We start from the raw sequence: 5818 nt of genomic DNA, 5'->3' as shown, positions 1-5818 counted from the left end.
TCTTTGGGCTCCACGCCATTACCTGTACATCCGCCCTCCCCCGGTCCTCTGCAGCGTTAAGTCCTGCTACTCCGCCCGTTTCATAATATCAACGTTAAAATAACCATAAAATAATAACTTGCTGCCTCATCTTACCTGTCCTGCATTGTTTTCTTGCTTCGATTAAGGCGGATACAACCATTCAAACTCACATACACAATGTAAGACAATAGGAAAGGTTAGGACAGCATTAACTTCACAAAATAACTACAGTAAAAGTTGTGGTGGTGGCTCATTGAAAAACGGATATGTAGTGCATTTGAACAACATATCCAAAAAAGCCACTTTATTCACATCAAACCTGCATGATTTTAATGCATCTACAACATATAAAACATATTAGACTGCAGAATTCAGCAAAAACAATGACCAAAGGTAATGGTGACTTTCATGTCCAGCATAATCTAATGTAATGCAAAAGTACATTGAACATTCAATTCATCTGTGACATATCGATTTTGACTCCCAAAAAGGGTATGGTTGAAAAGTGTATATTTAAAGCTACACAGGTTCTCTCTTCCACATAAGACACACACAGCGATCGGGAGTTAAAAATGAACTGCAAGGTGCAGTTTTAATACTTCTTGGGTGTGTTTAACTGTTTTGGGAAGTGGGTTGAGGCGAATCTAGATATTCAGACTTGAGATTTGACACTTTATATGATGTGAAGCTTAAATAATATGACTATGCGAGTTGCTTTCACCTAAAGTCAGTCATTGTGGATCCATTAGACAGTTTTAAGACATTAAATCTTTCCATCACTCAATCTGTTAATTTTTCCTGTGATTGCTAATAATTTCATCATTACCACTGAAACATCATTTTAGAAATTGGAGATGATCAATGCACTGATATTTTTTTAAAATAAAAACTTTGAGAGAGGTTTATTTCTAAATAAACAAACCTTATACAATCGATGTATTTAAAAAGAAGATGCATTTTACCATCGCTGCGAGAGATGACTAAAAAATGAGTTATCCAAAAGGATTTGGTTTATAATTAAATATTACACTATTTTTTCCAGGAATAGAACATGTGATCTCTCGGTAATCTAGGGAGACCACTCAACTAACTAATGTGAGTACTTCACAGCCCTGCGGCAAGTATGAATGTATGATCATCCGGTTGCAGATTTCAAAATTTAATTACCCTGCCACAGGTGGGCACAGGGTTAAACTTGGGTATTTCTATCATATCAGGACAAGTGCCCGTGAGTTTGCTCTTGTATTATCATATTTTTCTGATGGGTTGTGGCCCACTTTTCTTTTTAGAGCCCTAAATGTCTAACAAGCACTAATTACCTGAGTTAGCTTTCTAACTCAGGTGGTTTACTGACTCATATGAGAACTTCATAAGTCCCCAGTTATTCTGAGAACCAGCCTGTTTTACATGTATGTTTAACTCTGATGCTTTTAGTCATGAGAGGGAAACACTGGCAGGTCAAGCACCAACATGAAGGGCAGCAACTGTACTGTACTATTGTGTATTTGCTGCTGTGTAGATTGTTCCTGCTGGAGTGCATGCATGCTTACACACAGACACAAACACACACTCTACTCTACTGCACCACTCCAGCTCGTTGTATCATGACCTTCCATAATTTTATCAGTATGACACAACCGAACATGGGCGATGGACTGGAACATCTATGACTCTATTTACTGTACGCTCATCTCAACATTCAGGTTAGGGAGTTAGGTGTGGGCACTGAACTGAAGCCTCTGATACATGATATACACACACACACACACACACACGCACACACACACACACACACACACACACAGACTGTCTGATTTGTGTGTGTCTGCAGATGTATGATGATGGTTAAGGTCACATCCAGAAGGACTCAGGGCACATTTTATACTTTATGTTGAAAAGTGACCTAATTAAGAACTTTAAAGATTTTAGGGGATGCAGATGAAGAAAATATAATTTTGCTTCTAACCATCAGTTAAATATGAACATTTTCCCACTGAGACATCAATACTGAGCTTCACCTTTGATGTTGAAACACATGCTATGCTAATCAGTGTAGACACAGAAGTAACTTTACTTGCCTGCAGGTAGCATACATGCACACACACGCATACAAACACACACATATTTACCTTGATCTACCCTGATTTGAGGATGGCATGATGAGTTCTCTCTCTATTTCTGTGACACACAACGCACACATGTACAAGCTCTGCTCTGATTCTCAAGCAACGGACTGGAACTAACATACGCATTACTGCAGTTGTCTCACACGCACACACACACAGAAAGAGGGAGAGGAACATAGAGGATAAAATAATCTTTCTGCTGTGAATGCTTAAAGACACAACCAATACAAACACTCAAGCACAGACACGCTCCCTATATATACGTACCATTCAGAGTCAGATGCAAACAGACACTTGCTGAAACTCACGAACCACACTGTACTACCTTAGTGTTCTCATCATTCATGCCAACACGTGCTACAATCAGGAAGCGTCCGTCTCGCTCGCTGACATCATAGGTCAATTCTGCAACAGCCTCCAGCGTCTCCTCTGTCCTTCTGGATGTAGTTTGAAGACTTAAGTTGAGTTAAGATGACTAAAAGCCACATTCTAGGTATCATATAGATATATTCACATACCACCTGTACATCAGATATTAAATTAGATAAATAGCTAGAAAATTAAGGCCATTTAATCAAAAACATTCTCTCTGCCTATATCTGCCTGCTACTCCTCCATTTCGAAGTTCACTTATGTTGTGTGACTGCTGTATTAGTCTCCATTTATCAATCCAAAAAATTAGGGCAACTGTTAACTTTAAAATAAATTTTTTTTTTATTTTGACAGGCAGTGTTACAGTATGTCCAGATACTACTGTTTCTCTTTTTATTTGTATATGCAAGTCATCTTCCTTGCATATTTATTGTGCTGCTAGTGGTAGTGGCTTATATTTTTTTTGAGAAGTCCTGCTTCAAATAAAGGTCAGATGGGGAACCTTAAAAATAAAACCACCTCTTTGTGGTGTCTTAGAACAAGACATCAAACATTATGACTGACTCATGCCACAGCTGTAAATCCAATTAATCTACAAATGCATATATGTAAAATGTGCAATTTACAATTATGTGGAAAGTTTTTAATCCATATTTGAGTGTGCAACTCAACCACATTTAAAATTAAAAGTGTTCCCATGTTGTGTCTTGCTGCATTTGTAGAGCATTTCATCTCTTAAATGTATCTTGTCATGTGACCAAATTGGGTTAGACTTAGGGTCTTCAAAGAAAGTCCTCCTAAACATTTTCTGAACAAATGGAAAAACATAAATATTTGAATATTAGATATAAACCAAGTATTGCATGGAAAAAGAAAACCATACATTTTAGGGTTGTGGTTTTTTCTTTTCATTTCATATTAATATTTTAATTGGGTTTAGTGCTCTCATAAAATATTCATGCACACATCCACCATGTGTCTTCAATCATGTAAATGAATATATTCCCATGCTGTTGTTGCAGCCGAATCTCCTGATTTCTATACTTTTGGAGTCTGTCCTGGCGAGCAAATAGACACACACACATACACACAAAAACACTTAGATGTGCGCACACAATTTTGACAATACAAGGAACTGACAAGTACAGTCAAAGTCATAACCTTTCCTTTACTCCTCTGACCAGTGCATGGACTCTTGTAGTTACAGACACAACTCGCTTGGTTCTGTAGCTAGCGCTACAAATCTTCTCAGGAAAATTAGGCATCTTATTTTCTCTTTTGTTCTTAGTTTTCTCTCTTTTCTCTTTGTTCTTGTCAGCTTTTATCTCATCGTGCCTCTCTTTTCCCTCAAATCCTCTTTTCTCCTTTTCTCTTGCCGTCTCCGTTGTCTTCGTTAGTCTGTCTCACACTGTAGTGAAATAAGTTTCACTCTGATCCTGAATTCTACCACGGGCTGAATTCATTGGCTTATCCAGAGTGTGTATGTGTGCATGCACATGTGCGTATGAGCGGAGTGTGAAGCGATGTTGTGTGAGTAAATTGTGTATTTAAAAAAGGAATGCAAAGTGAAATTGAGAGGACATTCATGTATGTGGGCTTCCCTCCTGGCTGCTTGACAGAATGGGTGCTTGTTTCAAAGCAGTAAGCCGTTCATCGACCAGCAACCATTGATCTGCTAAGTCAAATGACTCACTAGCTGTTCAGTATGCAACCCACATACGTGTACATGGAAACATGGCCACTGTGTATAAATAAGCCATTCTGATAGGACGACCTTTAATTGTAATTACTGATTAATGTAATATCAGTGCACATATTAAATTAGTATATTCAGCTAAGCTTATTTAAACTGAGTTGCCTTTGATGCCGATTACTAACCCACATATCGTAATAGGAGAATAAAAATACTGGTTCTGTATTTCTGTATAAAATTGAATAGACAGAATTAAGTAAGGTCAGAAGAAGAGAAGGGATATTTTTTTTTAGGGGAAGGTGTTTTGACATTACTTCTTCTTGACTTTATATTCTGGGAGTAAATAGAAACACATTGATGTAATAGTTGCGACAAAAACATTCAATATTTTAATGCAAAATTAGCAGCCTGTTCACTCACCTGGTAGTGGTAGGTATATCATTATACAATCAATCATTATACAATATTTGATTGATTGTATTTCCACAATTATTCTACTCCATTTATTTTTATTCTGTCCTTTATTGTTTTCTGTGTAAGTTTTTATGTTTAAGGCAAAACAACGAATGCTTCAGACAAATATGCGCAAGACTGTGACTGAAGTAACACGATGCATTTGTGATCACTTCACTGCTATTTGCCTTCATCCCCAATATACATTTTAAGGAAACATTCACAATAAAATTTACATTTTCTGGATCTTGTAACTTTAAAGCACATTAGACTAAAAATATGTCAATCATTCCCTTTAACTAGCCAGCAACAGTAATTAGCGTGAATGATTGAAAGTTTTGTAAGAGATGCACACAATGGAGCAGGGAGAGACATTTGTCTTCCTTATTAGCATTTTGTTTCCATTAAAGAGGAAGCAGCACTGTTTAGTCCAAAGCTTCTGTAAACAAATTATAGTAATGACGGTAAATGTCATCTCAGTGTATGCCATGGGGATTTGTATTTTAAACCCTTAAAATGAAGACTTAGGGGTAAACTCTCACCGTGATATTTGAAACTTTTTTACTGCATCCACAGAGCAAAGCCACAGAATAATCTTTAAAGCCTTCTTCATCAAGACAGCCCTTGGCTGCTCGTCTTCACTCAACACCTGAGTAAATCACAAAAGTTTGTTAACTAAAACTAAAGTGTGAAAGCCCATACAACCTAACTTTTTTTTAACCACGATTTCTGTGTAATCTCATAGAGCTTGATAACGTCTATTTTAAGATTTTTGGTGATTTCCCTTAGTTAATGTTTAGTGATTACATGCTCTGGAAATGTGTTACTACTTATGTCTACAATAAAGAAATAGCTGTAACAAAGAGAAAGTGCACCACTTGTAGGAAGGTTTCATAACTACAGGTGTATTGTACATTTATTTGAGCATAAAAACATAAAGCTTCCAGGAAATTACATGACATTAGCCACTTTCCTAGATACTAGGGAAGCATACAAAATTATTTTATGCTTTATGGGTTGGTCATTTTGGACAAGTGCTCTGCCATGATGGTTCTCCATCAGGTTTAACTCATCATAAACTCCACTAGGTGAAATCAGAGGACATTTGTTTAAACCCTAAACTATGTATATGCATTTCTGACTTAGTTTGAAA

The sequence above is a fragment of the Channa argus genome, chromosome 9 (assembly GCF_033026475.1).
Source record: "Channa argus isolate prfri chromosome 9, Channa argus male v1.0, whole genome shotgun sequence".
NCBI classification, from domain to species: Eukaryota; Metazoa; Chordata; class Actinopteri; order Anabantiformes; family Channidae; genus Channa; species Channa argus.
Note: the sequence above shows the minus strand (reverse complement) of the source record.